Source organism: Neomonachus schauinslandi, chromosome 12, assembly GCF_002201575.2.
Source record: "Neomonachus schauinslandi chromosome 12, ASM220157v2, whole genome shotgun sequence".
Lineage (NCBI taxonomy): Eukaryota > Metazoa > Chordata > Mammalia > Carnivora > Phocidae > Neomonachus > Neomonachus schauinslandi.
Window position 1 is genome coordinate 29,435,460 of NC_058414.1, and position 18,126 is coordinate 29,453,585.

The window sequence follows — 18,126 nt, forward strand, 5'->3', positions numbered from 1 at the left end:
CTTCTTTGCTGCTTTGTCAAAGATGAGTTGACCATAAAGCTGAGGGTCCATTTCTGGGCTTTCTATTCTGTTTCATTGATCTATGTGTCTGTTTTTGTGTACCATACTGTCTTGATGATGACAGCTTTGTAATAGAGCTGGAAGTCCAGAATTGTGATGCCACCAGCTTTGCTTTTCTTTTTCAACATTCCTCTGGCTATGCGGGGTCTTTTCTGGTTCCACACAAATTTTAGGATGATTTGTTCCATTTCTTGGAAAAAAGTGGATGGTATTTTGATGGAGATTGCACTGAATGTGTAGATTGTTCTAGGTAGCATTGACATCTTCACAATATTTGTTCCTCCAACGCACGAACATGGAATGTTTTTCCATTTCTTTGTGTCTTCCTCAATTTCGTTCATGAGTATTTTATAGTTTTCTGAGTACAGATCCTTTGCCTCTTTGGTTAGATTTATTCCTAGGTATCTTATGGTTTTGGGTGCAATTGTAAATGGGATCGACTCCTTAATTTCTCTTTATTCTGTCTTGTTGTTGGTGTATAGGAATGCCACTGATTTCTGTGCATTGATTTTATATCCTGCCACTTTACTGAATTCCTGTATGAGTTCTAGCAGTTTTGGGGTGGGGTCTTTGGGGTTTTCCACATAAAGTATCATATCATCTGCAAAGAGTGAGAGTTTGACTTCCTCTTTGCCAATTTGGATGCCTTTGATTTCTTTTTGTTGTCTGATTGCTGTGGCCAGGACTTCTAATACTATATTGAATAGCAGTGGTGATAGTGGACATCCCTGCCGCGTTCCTGACCTTAGGGGGAAAGCTCTCAGTTTTTCCCCATTGAGAATGATATTCACTGTGGGTTTTTCATAGATGGCTTTTATGATATTGAGGTATGTACCCTCTATGCCTATAATCTGAAGAGTTTTGATCAAGAAAGGATGCTGTACTTTGTCCAATGCTTTTTCTGCATCTATTGAGAGGATCATATGGTTCTTGTTCTTTCTTTTATTAATGTATTGTATCACATTGATTGATTTGTGGATGTTGAACCAACCTTGCAGCCCAGGGATAAATCCCACTTGGTCATGGTGAATAATCCTTTTAATGTATTGTTGGCACCTATTGGCCAGTATTTTGGTGAGAATTTTTGCATCTGTGTTCATCAAGGATATTGGTCTGTAATTCTCCTATTTGATGGGGTCTTTGTCTGGTGTTGGGATCAAGGTAATGGTGGCCTCATAAAACGAGTTTGGAAGTTTTCCTTCCATTTCTATTTTTTGGAACAGTTTCAGAAGATTAGGTATCAATTCTTCTTTAAATGTTTGGTAGAATTCCCCTGGGAAGCCATCTGGCCCTGGGCTTTTGTTTGTTGGGAGATTTTTGATGACTGCTTCAATTTCCCTAGTGATTATAGATCTGTTCAGGTTTTCTATTTCATCCTGGTTCAGTTTTGGTAGTTGATACATCTCTAGGAATGCATCCATTTCTTCCAGGTTATCTAATTTGCTGGCATAGTTGCTCTTAATATGTTCTTATAATTGTTTGTATTTCTTTGGTGTTGGTTGTGATCTCTCCTCTTTCATTCATGATTTTGTTGATTTGGGTCATTTCTCTTCTCTTTTTGATAAGTCTGGCCAGGGGTTTATCAATCTTATTCATTCTTTCAAAGAACCAGCTCCTACTTTCGTTGATCTGTTCTACTGTTCTTTGGTTTCTATTTCATTGAATTCTGCTCTGATCTTTATTATTTCTCTTCTCCTGCAGGGTTTAGGCTTTATTTGCTGTTTTTCTCTAGCTCCTTTAGGTGTAGGGTTAGGTTGTGTATTTGAGGCCTGTCTTGTTTCTTGAGAAAGGCTTGTATTGCTATATACTTTCCTTTCAGGACTGCCTTTGCTGCATCCCCAAAATTTTGAACAGTTGTGTTTTCATTTTCATTTGTTTCCATGATTTTTTTTAATTCTTCTTTAATTTTATGGTTGACCCATTCATTCTTTAGTAGGATGCTCTTTAGCCTCCATGTATTTGAGTTCTTTCTCACTTTCCTCTTATGACTGAGTTCTAGTTTCAAAGCATTGTGGTCTGAAAATATGCGGGGATTAATCCCAATCTTTTGGTACCAGTTGAGACCCGATTTGTGACCTAGGATGTGATCTATTCTGGAGAATGTTCGATGGGCACTAGAGAAGAATGTTTATTCTGTTGCTTTGGGATGGAATGTTCTGAATATGTCTGTGAAGTCCATTTGGTCCAGAGTGTCATTTAAAGTCTCTATTTCCTTGTTGATCTTTTGCTTAGATGATCTGTCCATTTCAGTGAGGGGGGTGTTAAAGTCCCCCACTATTATTGTATTGTTGTGAATGTGTTTCTTTGCTTTTGTTATTAATTGCCTTATATAATTGGCTGCTCCCATTTTAGGGGCATAGATATTTACAATTGTTAGATCTACTTGTGGGATAGACCCTTTAGGTAGGATATAGTGTCCTTCCTCATCTCTTATTACAGTCTTTGGATTAAAATCTAATTTGTCTGATATAAGGATTGCCACCCCAACTTTCTTTTGGTGTCCATTAGCATGGTAAATGGTTTTCCACCCCCTCACTTTCAATCTGGGGGTGTCTTTGGGACTAAAATGAGTCTCTTGCAGACAGCATATCGATGAGTCTTGTTTTTTAATCCAGTCTGATAGCCTGTGTCTTTTGATTGGGGCATTTAGCCCATTTACATTCAGGGTAACTATTGAAAGATAGGAATTTAGTGCCATTGTATTGCCTGTAAGGTGACTGTTCTGTTACTGTATATTGTTTGTGTTCCTTTCCAGTCTATGTTGCTTCTAGGCTCTCTCTTTGCTTAGAGGACCCCTTTCAATATTTCTTGTAGGGCTGGTTTTGTGTTTGCAAATTCCTTTAGTTTTTGTTTGTCTTGGAAGCTTTTTATCTCTCCTTCTATTTTCAATGACGGCCTAGCTGGATATAGTATTCTTGGCTGCATATTTTTCTCATTTAGTGCTCTGAATATATCATGCCAGTCCTTTCTGGCCTGCCAGGTCTCTGTGGATAAGTCTGTTGCTAATCTAATGTTTCTACCATTGTAGGTTATAGACCTCTTGTCCCGAGCTGCTTTCAGGATTTTCTCTTTGTCTCTGAGACTCGTAAGTTTTACTATTAGATGTTGGGGTGTTGACCTATTTTTATTGATTTTGAGAGGGGTTCTCTGTGCTTCCTGGATTTTGATGCCTGTTTCCTTCCCCAAATTAGGGAAGTTCTCTGCTCTAATTTGCTTCAATATACCTTTTGCCCCTCTCTCTCTTTCTTCTTCTTCTGGGATCCCAATTATTCTAATGTTGTTTCGTCTTATGGTATCGCTTATCTCTCGAATTCTGCCCTCGTGACCTAGTAGTTGTTTATCTCTCTTTTTCTCAGCTTCTTTATTTTCCATCATTTGGTCTTCTATATCACTGATTCTCTCTTCTGCCTCTTTTATCCTAGCAGTTAGAGCCCCCATTTTTTATTGCACCTCATTAATAGCCTTTTTGATTTTAACTTGTTAGATTTTAGTTCTTTTATTTCTCCAGAAAAGGTTTTTCTAATAACTTCCATGCTTTTTTCAATGCCATCTAGCATCTTTAAAATCATGATTCTAATGTCTAGGTCCGACATTGTACTAATGTCCATATTGAGTAGGTCCCTGGCAGTCATTACTACCATTTGTTCTTTTTGTTGAGGTGATTTTTTCTGTGTTGTCATTTTGTCCAGAGGAGAATAGATGAATGAGAGAACAAAATGTTGACAGCATAACAACATCCCCAGAAAAAATACTCTAAACAAGTCAGAAAAGACCTGAAACCGGGGGAAAAGAAAGGGAAAGAAAGAAAAAGGAAAAAGAAAAAAAAGAAAAAGATAAAAACAAACAAAAACAGAACAAAACAAAAAAAACAGAATGTGATCAAATATGATCAATGGTTCATAGATCAGTGCCACACACTAGATTTTTGATGTATTTTGGTCTGTTAGAAGAAAGTGCCTCCCAAAATTTTAAAGAAAGAAAAACTTACATATGTAGAAAATAAGGGTTGATACGATGAAGGGATGGAATATGAATGTAAAGATGAAAATTATAAAAAATTTTATAAAAGGAATTGATAAGAAGTTGTTTGAAAAAAGAAAGAAGAGGATTTAAAAAAAAAGAAAGAAAAAAAGGGAGAGAATGTGATCAGGCAGGAGACTAGAACAAAGGCATACACTAGATATTTAGGGTATATTTTGATCTGTTAGAAGAAACTGTATCTCAAAATTTTAAAGAGAGAACAACTTATATATATATGCCAAAAATAAGGGTAACTACTATAAAGGGATAGAATATGATTCTAAAAATGAAAAATAAAAATATTTTTTAAAAAAGGGATTGATAAGATGTTGGTTAAAAAAGGGAAAAAGAAAAATTCAAAAAAAAAAGACAGTTAAAAAAAATTAACTTTGAAAGACTAAAGAATCATGGTAAAAAAGCCATGGATTCTATGTGCAGTATTCCCCTAGCACTGGAGTTCTGCCGTTCTCATTGATTGGTAAACTTGGTCTTGGCTGGCTGTTCTCGCTGATCTTCTGGGGGAGGGGCCTGTTGCCATGGTTCCCAAATGTCTTTGCAGGAGGTGGAATTGCCCTGCCCTTGCCCAGTCCAGGCTAAGTAATCTGCTCAGGTTTGCTCTCGGGAGCTTTTGTTCCCTACAAGCTTTCTGATCGGCTTTGGAGGACGAGAGTGAAAGTGGTGGCCTCCCAATCTCCGGCCCTGAGGAGCCAAGAACTCAGGGCCCCGCTCCTCAGTGCACCCCCAGAGAAAAGCAGTCAGTCACTCCCGTCTCCCTGGTCTCCGGCCACACTCCGTGCTCACTCGGCCTGTGACCGCGAGTTTCTATCTCTGGCACCCAACCTGTGTGGAGTCTCCAAACCCAGCAGATCCCTGCAGTGCACTCCCGCTCTACTCCTCCCGGGGGAGGAAGGGGGTCTCCCTGGATCTGCTGCTTGTTGGGTCCTGCTGGAGGTGCAGTGGCCCGACTGTGCCACGGATCCTGATTTATGGCAACCCCAAGCTGAGACCCCGCTTCTCGGCTCTGTAGCCGGCTTCCCCGCTCCGATACCTGGGAGCTCTGCTGCACTCAGGCACCCACGGTCTTTCTGTGACCCCGAGGGTCCTGAGACCACACTGTCCCGCGAGGGTTCCACTCCCCGCTTAGCCACTGGAACGATGTCCCTCAGCAGAACAGACTTCTAAAAGTTCCGATTTTGTGCTCTGCGGCTCTATCACTTACCAGAAGTGGCCGACAGAGGCCCCTCCCCCGCCCTCTATCCTCCCGAATATCGCTTCGGATTCACTTCTCCACACGTCCTACCTTCCAGAAAGTGGTCGTTTTTCTGTTCAGAGAGTTGTTGCTGTTCTTTTCTTCTATCTCCTGTTGAGTTCGTAGGTGTTCAGAATGGTTTGATCCCTATCCAGCTGAATTCCTGGGACCAGACGAAATCCAGGTCTCCTACTCCTCTGCCATCTTGCTCCGCCCCCCTATATTCATTTTTATTTATAGCACATTATGTATAAAGGGTTTAGTGTTATACTGTAATCTTAATATATTTGCATATTTTTATTTTTCAAGAAAAATACATATTTTAGGGCTGAAGGTCATAATTCCAATTTGTTTTTGTGTTTGTTTGTTTGTTTTTTTGTAAACTAGGACTTTACCCCAATGAAAAATGTGTTATCACTAATGTAGGCAATTACTTAGCTTGTCAAGGCATTTTGCTTCAAATTTCAGGGTAGCTCTGAAATATCTGGAAGAATTAGAAACTAATGATATGCCTTTTGGTGCAGCAACTTGACATGTTGATAGATTAGGTATTCCCAACAAACACCACTGTAATTACTCTGTAATCACAAAGGTCAATGTGCAGATCTTTTTTGATCATGCTTCATGTCTTCTGCCTAGTTAAATCAGTAATTTATTATGGAATTCTTATCTTCAGAGATTGAAGCTCATCTCCTGCTCCATTTATTGGTCTGACTATGCCTAGATAGCAAGTAACAATAGGAAGATACACACACACACACACACACACGATGGCTACTAGATATTTCTTTTACTTTGTATTACTTTATATGTATTTGTTTACTTGTCTTGAATTTTGTTGGGGAGAAAGAGATAAAAGGAGATTGGCCATCGCATTGCTCCAAAATCAAAAACCATAGAAAAGATTTTCAGAAAGCAGCAATGAAATAATATAGTTAAGTCTTTTTTCCCTTTATAGTTAATGAATTGATCCTTGGATAATGGTAAATAAGCTATTATAATTTTAAATTGTACAGTTTTGCCCAAATTATTCATAAATGGAAATCAGAGACAAAATTTTTACAATATGTCAGGTGTACTCTGATGGTAAACAGTTTACAAATTACATTTAGTGATATGCTGCTTAATTCCATTCATAGAACACTTGGCATACACATAATTTTGAAAACTATTTCTTATTTTTTTAACAGGATGAAATTTGAGGGTGTTAAAATATTTTTGCTGGGGTTCATTTGAGTGGAATTAGTAACCAAACATAGTGGGAACAGGCAAACACGTACTCTGGTCTTCTCAGTTTTTATCACTAACCAGCATATCATTTTAATTTCCCGTTGTCTGAGTTTCTTTAGCCACAAAAGGTGGTTGCTGAGCTAGATTATATTTAATATCTTTTCATATTTGATCATTTTACTTTTAAGTTTCCCTAGATCTCCTGGTGAAGGTGGCTCTGTAAGAGAAGAAAAGGCTGATTTAAGATGGTAAGATGATGATATTTTGGCTGTAGTGCAGAATTAAAAAATACTGATTCTCAGTTTAACTTGTCAATTCTGTTTTATTTGTTCTACAATACATAAGAGATATACACACTAAATATATGTGAGGCCACAAAATATTGATCAATTAAAAAAAAAAAAAAGAAAGTTGTTATCTATTCAGTGTAACTGCCCAGCTCAGCCCTGGCTTAGATTATTACTATTAAGAACTGCACTATTCCTGGGCGCCTGGGTGGCTCAGTTGGTTAAGCGACTGCCTTCGGCTCAGGTCATGATCCTGGAGTCCCAGGATCGAGTCCCGCATCGGGCTCCCTGCTCAGCAGGGGGTCTGCTTCTCCCTCTGACCCTCCCCCCTCTCATGCTCTCTCTATCTCATTCTCTCTCAAATGAATAAATAAAATCTTTAAAAAAAAAAAAAAAAAAAAAGAACTGCACTATTCCTGTATTTTTCCCTTAATCATAACTTTAATGATCTCAAGACCATATATATATTTTTCTTCTTAAAGTATTCAAGCTCCAATTCCATATCAAATTAACAGCTTTTGAAACCAAATCATCTAACTATTTAATTACAAGTATTTCTCCTCTATATGTTTCCATAATTATTTTTATCACTCTAGGCTATTAAATACAAGACCTTCAGATTTTGGCCTTTACTCACACATTGCACTTATACTTAATTCTAGTACTGGGGAGTATTTTGTGATCAAACTTGGCCTGATCCATGAACAATGATCTTATCTTCTTAAACCCAGAAATACATATTTACATTTAACCCAACATATGTGATAGAATAGAATATAGTGTGGATGGAGTGTGGCAAGTTTAGAGGGTAGCAAAGGAATCTCAACCTTCATTAGCATGTGAAAGGGAAATTCTGTAAGCAAGTAGAACTACGATGGCATCTAGTGGACTAGTTGTACATGAGCTCCAGATAAAATCTCCTTGAGCCCCCCCAACCAATTTCATGGCCTATAAAAGTCCAAATCTCCCCTGAAGATTTTTGCTAATTTTTTCAGTGCTTTTATTCTCCTGGCCTCCTCTACTTCTTGGGTGGTGACTTCTTTAACTGTCACTTTGAATGGAGTCATATCTTGCATCAAAAAGGCTAATGCATCTTTATGAAACCCACGTTTGTGCAAGAAACCCTTGCTTCTTTTCTCTTCACCCTCTCCTTTTATTATGCTGAGTCTACATCTTTATTTGCATGCTCATGTAACCAAGGTACACAGCAGAAAAAAAAATGTTCATTTGTGCAGTGCACTTGGGAACAGTGTTGTGCTTATGGATGATTTTCTTTTTACAGAGACTCTGTGTAAAGGGGATTTACTATTATACAGAGCCAGATCCAAACCTAAGCACAATGAGGGGAGAGAAGTTGTAGTAATAAACAGCCCTATATGATTTTAGGAGCCAATCCAAGTAGAATTCCTTATGAGAGCAGTACCAAAGAAGGGATTTCTAACTGCTAAAAGTTAACATATACTACAATGACTAAATCTCAGTTTCCTAGCAGTTAGGTGTTCTAGAGGCATTCTGAGATTGAAACATTTGCATTTTATTCCATCAGAAGATCTCAAAAGAAATAGAACATGTTAACTATAATCAAAAATTGATCATTACTCCAATCACAATATTAGGTATTCTGTATTTCTCTTAAGGGAGGATACGTACTGCTTCATACTCACTGTAGTATATGGAATATAGGAGGGACTTGCTTTATCCTTAATTCTTCCATTCTACCCTCAGAATAAAGAATGACTGATATGCTTGTGTTTCAGAAGAGGTCTTCCTCAGTTTGTGAGTTTTTATACCTAATTCCTAGTCTTCCTTATGAGCATTCTACGATGACCTTGGGAATAGAGTAATTGGATGCAGATTTACCATATGTCTGGGACTCCTAGAGAATCTAAACTGCAATTCAACCCTATACCTCAAAGTTGAAAAAAATTGTTAATTGTTGATCTGCTTCTTTCTCTCCTGTGTATGGTGACCTCCCTCCCCATCCACTGAACTGCCAAAGTTGAAACAGTGATGTGTTACATCTTTTCCAAAAATAACTTATTCTATTTTAGATTTCAGGTAATTAGGTCACTTTGCAGCCTAAGATCTCAGTCGGACTTAAAATTTTTCTGTTTGTAGATTACCTTTATTTTTCTCATTTTTAGTGTTGGAGTGACATTGCCCTGCATATTTCTGTTCTAATGGAAGCAGAAGTTTCAAGCCATGTTTTTTTAAACAGTTATCTCACTTTGCAAATTATAAATTTCAGTATTTATAAATATTAATATCAGGATATTTCCTACACTAAAATGCTTAAGAGAATACATATTTTAATATAAAGATAAGATGATCTCATAAGTGAGGTATTATAATAAGTGATATTCCAATGTCATAAGAAATCAAAATTTTGTAAGAATAGTAATCACATAAAGCATGAAAAATGGCCCCTGAACAAGATTCTGACATATACTACAACATGGTTGAAACTTGAAGACATTGTGCTAAGGGAAATAAGCCAGACACAAAAGAACAAACATGGTGTAATTCCACTTACATGAGGTGCCTACAGTGGTCAAATTCATGGAGACAAGTGGAATGAGGATTGCCAGGGTAGAGCTATTATGTAATGGGTACAGAGTTTCAGTTTAAGAAGATGAAAAATTCTGGAAATGGATGGTGGTGATGGTTGCACAACAGTGCAATGTACTTGTCACTGAAATGTACACTGAAAGTGATTAAAATGTTAAATTTGATGTTTTATATGTTTTACCATAATAAAACAAAAACAATTCAAGTATGTCAAACCCACTGACAAGTGATTGTTTCTAAAGCTGAGATTAGGAAAATATAAGAAGAAGTCAGAGCATCTTATTCTGTCAGAAAGGAATAAAGTGCTTAAAAAAAAAAAGAACAAAGGGAAGTACAATGTCAAAAAGATAGAGAAGCTGTGCTGAAAACATGCCCAATAGCCAAATTTGGAACAATTTGAGCAATATGTAAATAACAATATTTGATTATAACCCAAATAATAAAATAAACATGCATGAATACACACTGATATAATAATAAAATAAACACACATGAACACACACTGATATAAATAAAGGATTAAATAAGTGGATAAAATGGGGGGGGAGGAGATAATACTTCTTAGAGGAAAACCTCAATTAGTAAATATAAAAATAATGAAATACAAAAATACCACAATAATTATCACTTCAGGCAAGATCCACAAACCATACTTGAAGGTGAAAGTTAAAGAAGAAAGAATATTTTTATATTCTTAAAAGATATATTCCTCAATATATGTTTTATTACAATGGAAACAGAATAACATTATATTGGAGAAATACAGTGGATGCTGTAGAGTTTCTATTTTTTTCTTTTTAATACATACAAATATAATACTCCCCCTGATGTTATGGCACATCACCTCTATGGTATTCTTCTCCAAAATTCATAATTTCAACTGTTTTTATAAAAAAAAACCAAACTCTACAAATTGAGGGAGTCTATAAAATTCTAAATCAATATTTTTCAAAATTGTCAAGATAAAGAAAACAAGGGAAGACTGAAGATCTGTCACAGATGAGAGGATGAAAAAATCAATGACAAATTAAATGTGACTACTGAACTGGATCCCAGAGTGGAAAAAAAGATATTAGTGAAAATAATGGTGAAATATGAATAAATTATATAGTTTAGTTAATAACTAATTTTTTAGTTTCAATAACGGGTATGTAAGATGTTAAAATTAGGGAAAACTGAGTGAAGGGTATGGGGAATTCTGTACACTATTTTTGCAACAGTTCTGTTAGTCTACATTTATTTCAAAATAAACAGGTTTTAAAAAATGAATTTCACCTACTCATTAAGATAGGACTTTTGGGGGCAATCATTTCTCTATTTTTGGGGGGAGAGCAAATATTTTTAGATATGTGAAAGCAACAAAACAGTTTGAGTATTTACTTGAGTATATATTCATTAATTCTTTTTTTTTTCATTAATTCTTTATTATTCATTCATTCATCCATCTATCCATCCATTCACTCACTTAAGGGTATTCCAATATTCAGTTTTCCCCATATTACTTAGGTTTTGCAACATGTAAATTTTTTTTTTTTTAAAGATTTTATTTATTTGACAGAGAGAGACACAGCAAGAGAGGGAACACAAGCAGGGGGAGTGGGAGAGGGAGAAGCAGGCTTCCCGTGGAGCAGGGATCCCAATGCGGGGCTTGATCCCAGGACTCTGGGATCATGACCTGAGCCGAAGGCAGACGCTTAATGACTGAGCCACCCAGGCACCCCAACATGTAAATATTTTTAATTGATACTTTAATATAATATTTAACACAGTTTCTCATGTTAGAGTCCTAGATGCTTAAATTTTAAATATAGTATAAAACACATTTTCTCCTTTAAATAAGGACTACCTGGAAAATTCACATTAACATTAGTTTGTTAAAGTCTAATTCTTGTCTTGACTGCTATTTGTGACTAACTTATTTTTAATATCCCACCAACCTTTATCAGTTATTATTGATTTGTCATCATTTACTTATTTTTCTTAAAATGCTCAGCAAATGAAAATGAAATCTGAGGAACAATAGAGCAATCTCAAAGTAGTATTTCCTTTGTTCTTCTGTTTGTTTAGTTGCAGCCATTTCCAAAAGTTTCCTAATGTGCGCTCAAAATCTACGAGACTATTAAAAGAAAAAAAAAAATCTATTTATCCTCTAAGCAAACAAAAACAGATCTAATGCAAACATAGTTTCTTCTTTTCATTCAAATCATTGCAAATGATTTCAATCTTCAAAAGCTTTCAGTCACTAATCTATCAGGCATGAAGTGTGTTTACACACCAAAATAAATGAATATATGAAAACATTTCTTTGGGAATACAGAACCAACTGTTTATGTTGTGTACTTTGAGTGGATTTAAGAGTTGATTTCTGACTTGATATATACATTCCCAAGGGCTGTAAGGCTACCCATCACTCTCCTTGACAAAGCAGTAGGAAATCTGACAGTTGTCAGAAAAGATTTCAGTGACTGTCCTAAAAATAAAAGGAAAAAGTGGACTTTTGATCTTCATTCAAGTGATCTCAGCTCTAGAAAGTGCCAGAAGAATGAATAGAAGTGATCGTTTCATTTTGAAATATACTGCTAATTGATATTAAAATTATAATAATTAAGTCTCTGGAGTAAACTTGAACCAAAACTGTAAAGTAAATGACTTCAACTTGGAGATCGTTGTTTTTAAAGATTTTATTTATTTATTTGAGAGAGAGCGAGAGCGAGAGAGAGAGAGAGAGAGAGAGCAAGCACACACAGAAGCAGATGGAAAGGGAGAAGCAGGCTCCCCGCTGAGCAGGGAGCCCCATGCAGGGCTGGATCGCAGGACTCTGGGATCGTGACCTGAGTGGAAAGCAGATGCTTAACTGATTGAGCCACCCGGGCACCCCTAAAGTTGGGAATCTTAAAGGAGATTATTGTACATTGTTTTTTCATTCTACTGTGATTTCTAACTCTGCGAACTTTGTACCTACTAGTGCAACCCCACAACCTCTACTCCTCATATATACCTTTGTGTGGAAACTGGACCCGTGCAGAGGACTATTCCTTTTTTCCTTTTCTTCCTCTCCTCCTTCCTTCTGGAAAACGTCTATGAAGTGTTGATTACACACTAGGTTCTAGGCTAAGAGAACATTGTGTATAAAACAGTCACAGCTCTTAATCACACACAAAATGTGTGGCTTATTATCTAGCAGATAAAAAAGACAATAAACAAATAAGTGTACAGACATCTCTTGTATTCTATGATGCATCTCCTTAGCTTGCCTCTAATATTAGCCTGTTAATGTAAGTTGTGGTAGACAGTTCTGGTGAGACCCGACTTACCTGGTGCCGACACTCCCAATTCCTACACTTAGCATCTGGCCACGTTTCTTCCTCAGGGCCTTCTCCAATACCACTATAATTATATTGGCCTCTGAGCACATGCTGTTAAAAAGGCTGAGGTGGGGGGTGCCTGGGTGGCTCAGTCGTTAAGTGTGTGCCTTCGGCTCAGGTCATGATCCCAGGGTCCTGGGATCCAGCCCTGCATTGGGCTCTCTGCTCAGCGGGAAGCCTGCTTCTCCCTCTCCCACTCCCCCTGCTTGTGTTCCCTCTCTCGCTGTCTCTGTCTGTCAAATAAATAAATAAAATCTTTAAAAAAAAAAAAAAAAGGTTGGGGTGGGGGGTTGAAGCTCCCGTAGGCAATCCTTTCCAGCTGGAAGAAAGCAGCTAATAGATAAATGCTCTAGCCTTTCTCTATTAGGAAGTCAATTCTAGCAGGCATTTTGATAATTATCAAGGGCTGCTAGTAGAACTGATTATCTATAGTTTACTAATGTGAAATATATAATGCATCCTGATACAGAATTTTCTTTATCCCATGAATTGCTCACTTTATTCTATGATATCTCCTTGCTGGGCTCCATCCTCCTCCAAAAATATCTGCACTCAAGTCCTTGTCTCAAGTTCTACTTTTAGAGGATCAAAAATTTAAAAGAAAAACCTTCAAATTCATTAAATAAATATATAATTATAAATTACATTAGATTTTTTTTTAAAGATTTTATTTATTTATTTGAGACAGAGAGAATGAAAGCGACAGAGAGCACATGACAGGGGGGGAGGGTCAGAGGGAGAGGCAGGCTCCCTGCCCAGCAGGGAGCCCGATGCGGGACTCGATCCTGGGACTCCAGGATCACAACCTGAGCCGAAGGCAGTCGCCTAACCAACTGAGCCACCCAGGCGCCCCTAAATTACATTAGTTTTGATGACTAATAAATAAAAGGGTGTTACAACAGAGAAACATTTGTGGATTTTTCTGGGGGTCGGGAGGCTCGTGAGGAGTTAATTCTGTGGGCCTGAAATTGACCTGAGCAGCTTTTCTGAAGTATCTACAGGGCACAGGCAGCTGCTTAAATTATGAAATGCACTGGTTATTACAATGGGCCCTGTATTGAATTTGGGGATGGTTTGTTTAAGCTTGGCAGTAGTGATTATCAATAGCAGTTCGACTGATAATTTTACACTTTCTGAGAATCCTAGAGGACTCTGCTATGGCACTTTTTACATAGCAAGAAATATGCCTACATTGCTAGAAAGGTGTAAGAAGCACCAGCTAAGACTCTATTATGAGCTTCCTGGTTCTGCTGTTGTTATAAGACCACCTTGTGGTTTCTGATCAGACCAGAGAGAGAAAGCATGACAATTACGGTTCTTATAAAGCAAGAAAAATGAAAACTTGCATCTGTGATATAATCATTAGTCAAGATGCATATTCTTAATGCTGTTTCTATCTTTTATCTTTTTCCTAAAACAAACCATAGGTTAATGAGCATTGACATTTTGGGTCCTATCAATCTTCTAACACTAAAACCCTGTCTAACTCCCAATGTTTTGCAGAGGAAATCATATTTATCAGTGAGGAAGCTACATTATTTTTGTTGTTACTGCCATTAAGAACAAATTATTCAATGTCATGTTGGTTTAACACTGAAGAAGGTATAGTGTAATTTTACATACTAACAGATTTAAAGAGACAAATCTTGTGATTGTCTCAGTAGAAAAGTCATTTGAAGGGCGCCCGGGTGGCTCACTCAGTTAAGTGTCTGCCTTTGGCTCAGGTCGTGATCCCAGGGTCCTGGGATGGAGCCCCGCATCGGGCTCCCTGCTCAGGGAGAACCTGCTTCTCCCTCTCCCTCTGCCTGCCACTCTGCCTATTTGTGCTCTCACTCTCTCTGTCAAATAAATAAATAAAATCGTAAAAAAAAAAAAAAAAGGCATTTGACAGAATTCAGTATTCATTCCTGAGAAAAGCTTTCAGCAAACTAGGAACTGAAAGAAACTTTCCCAACCTGACAAGGATTATTTATGTAAAACCTACAGCTGACATAATACTTAATATTGAAAAGCCATGATCAGGAATAAGACAATGATGTCCACGTTTACTACTTTTATATTCAACACTGTGGTGCCATAAGGTAGTGCAACAAAGCTAGTGCAATAAGACAAGGGAAAACAGCATCCAGATCGGTAAGAAAGACATAAAATTCATGTTTAACATGGGATGTTGACACGATTGACTATGTAGAAAATGTAATGGAAACTAAAATAACGTGCTAGAATTATTGAGTTGAGTAAAGTTTTAGAAGACAAATAACTGGAAAAATATATTTCCCTATACTATCAGTGAACAACCAGAATTGAAGCAATAAAAACATCAAAATTAAATACAATTAGCAATAAATCTGACAAAAAATGTTACATTTGTACACTAAAGATGGGAAAACATTATTGAAAGTCACTACAGATCTTAATAAAAGGAGAAATATACTTTGGGGTTGACTATCAATATATTTAAGATGTAAAATTTCTCAAACTGTAGACATAATGCATTCCCAATCAAATATCAAAGAGGTTTTTTTTTTTTTCCCCCTAGAATTAACAAGGTGATTATAAAAGTCAAATAGAAATGCAAAGAACTGGATTACCCAAAGTTCTAAAAACACAACCTACTCTCAAGCCTCATTATAACTCTAGAATTATCAAGAAAGTATGGAATTGGAGTCAAGGTGAATGAAAAGACTTACAGAATAAAATAAAGAGTGCAGGATTAGACTTACATGTACATTGACAACTGATTTTACAAATGTGCAAAGTATACTCAAGAGAGAATGAATAGTCTTTTTGACAGATGTTACTGAGATTATGATATCACTATTTTTTAAAAAAACCTTTGATAAATGTTTTATGCCACATGCAAAAATTAATTCAGATTGGATCATATATAAAAAGTGAAATCCTAAAATTACGGAATTTTCTGAAGAAATCTTAAGGGAAAATCTTTGTGACACTGGGTTAGGCCAATATTTCTTAGATGTAACAACAAAAGCATATTCCATAGAAGAGAATTTGATACATTGGACTTTGTGAAAAGTAAAAGCTTCTGCTTCTCAAAAGTCACTGTTAGGAAAGCAGAAACACTACAGACTCAGAGGATATTTTTTGCAAATCCTGTATCTGATGAAAGAATCCACAAAGAGCCCTCAAAAGTCAATAATAAGAAAAAAAAACAAACTAAGAACACTTAAATAGCTACTTCAAAGAAGGTATAGATTTCCAATAAATATATGAAAAGATGTTCAAAATCATTGATTAGTAAGGAAGCACAAAGCAAAACCACGATGTCACTAGATCCCTATTGTAATGGCTTAATTTAAAAAAAGAAAGAAAAAGAAAAAAGAATTGATCGTATCAAGTGTTGGCAAGGATATGGAGGAACTGAGAGACTTACACACTCCTGGTGAAAATGTAAAATGGCTTTTCTGCACTTGCACTGGTGGTGGTGGCAGCAGGTGTACCCTCTGGGTGAAGAATATTGCCTGTGAGTTGGTGGACCAGTACCTGTCGGGAAATGCTTTGCCACCAACCACATCATGGTTGCCAAGGATCACGAGTCCATCTAGATGAATGTGGCTGAGGTTGACAAGATGACAGGCAGTTTCAGTAGCCAGGTTAAAACCAAAGCTATCTGTGGGGCCATTTGCAGGAGAGAGGAATCAGATGACTCCATCCTCTGACTAGCAAAGGCCATGGGCAGCATTTCAAAGAACTTCTGACTGGAGAGGATCATGGATGTGGAATATTTGTCACAAATAAATAGCAGCCCCTCCCCCCCAAAAAGAAAGAAAATGTAAATGGCACATCCACTTTGGAAAACTCTTTGCTTGTTTTTGTGTTTACTATCTAAAACAGCCATTCCACTCCTAGGTATTTTTCCAAGAGAAATAAAAGCTTATTTATCTGTGTATATAAAGATTAGTACAGAAATGTTCTTAGCATCTTTATTTGTAAGAGTCATAAATAAGGAATGATCTATTAACAGGTAAGCAGATAAAAAAAATTATAGTGTAGTCATACAACAGAATGCTACTCAGCAATAAAAACATAAATATGATACATTTCTAACTTCTTTATTATGCTGAATGAAAGAAACCAGGCATAGAAGAGGATATACTTGGGGCACTAGTGTGGCTCAGTGGGTTAAGCATCTGCCTTCCACTTGGGTCATGATCTCAGGGTCTTGGGATTGAGACCGGCTTTGGGCTCCCTGCTCAGCTGGGAGTGTGCTTTTCTCTCTCCCTCTGCTCTTTCCTGTCCCACTTATGTTCTCTCCCTCTCAAATAAATGAATAAAATCTTAAAGAAAAAAGAATAGTATACATTTAATTTTGTTTATATAAAACTAAAATTAAAAAATGCAAAGTAATATATTGTGACATATTTTACATTTAATATACTGTTGTCATTTTGTTTTAGAAAGTTAACTACATTTTAAAGTTATTAAAATAAGTAAAAATATATCTTTAACTTCATTTTTAGCATTATAAGTGCTCCGCATATCTGTCTAAATCCAAATTTTATCTGGTATTATAATCCTTTCTTCCATAAAACTTCTTTAACATTTATTTTAGTAGAAGTGTACAGGTAATATATTCTCTCAGCTTTCATTTGTTTAAAAAAATCTGATTTCACCTTCAGTTCTGAAAGATATTCACTCTGGGTATAATATCCTAAGTTGAATTTTCCTTTTCATTTCATTACTTAAAGGATGACTCTCCAATGTCCTTTAGCTTACATTTTCTCTATTGGTGAATCTTACATATTTTATAATTTTATGCTTCTGTAAATAATGTGTTTTTTTTTCAATGATTGACCTCAAAATTTCTTGTTTGGTTTTCAAAAGTTTGTCTTTGCTGTATCTGGAGGTATCATTTGAATTTGTGTGTTTGTGTATGTGTGTCTATGTTGGTTTTTAACCTCTTTTAGATTTGCTATGTTTCTAGGGTATATTGTTTAACATTTTTAATTTTTTATGGAAAATTTCTTGACATTTTCTTTAAAAATTTATTCTATTCCTTTCCTTCTGGGATTCCAATTACATTTTGAACAGTATGTTTTCCTTAGCAACTTGTTATGTTAACTGCCTTGTCTCTTGAAAAACTGTTGTTGTTTTGTTGTTTGTTTGTTTGCTTGCTTTCTTCTCCTCCTCCTTCTCTTGGTGTTGTGTACTTTTTCACTGAAAACCTTTTCATTCTAGAAAACCTATGTAGCACACATATATGGAGCACTAAATCAATCAAGTACACCTGACTTGTGTTTAGGTTTTCTAATTCCTCTGGTTGTTTTCAGGACAACTGTTTCCCTTATCATTCCTTGTATGTGGAGGAAATAAGAGGATATTTCAC

The 18,126-nt window shown here is 36.4% G+C and overlaps 1 pseudogene; it reads left to right on the forward strand.

Moving 5' to 3' along the window:
- The first annotated feature begins 16,151 nt into the window (after nt 1-16,151).
- On the forward strand, nt 16,152-16,498 carry LOC110579875 (annotated as a pseudogene).
- Nucleotides 16,499-18,126: the final 1,628 nt, after the last annotated feature.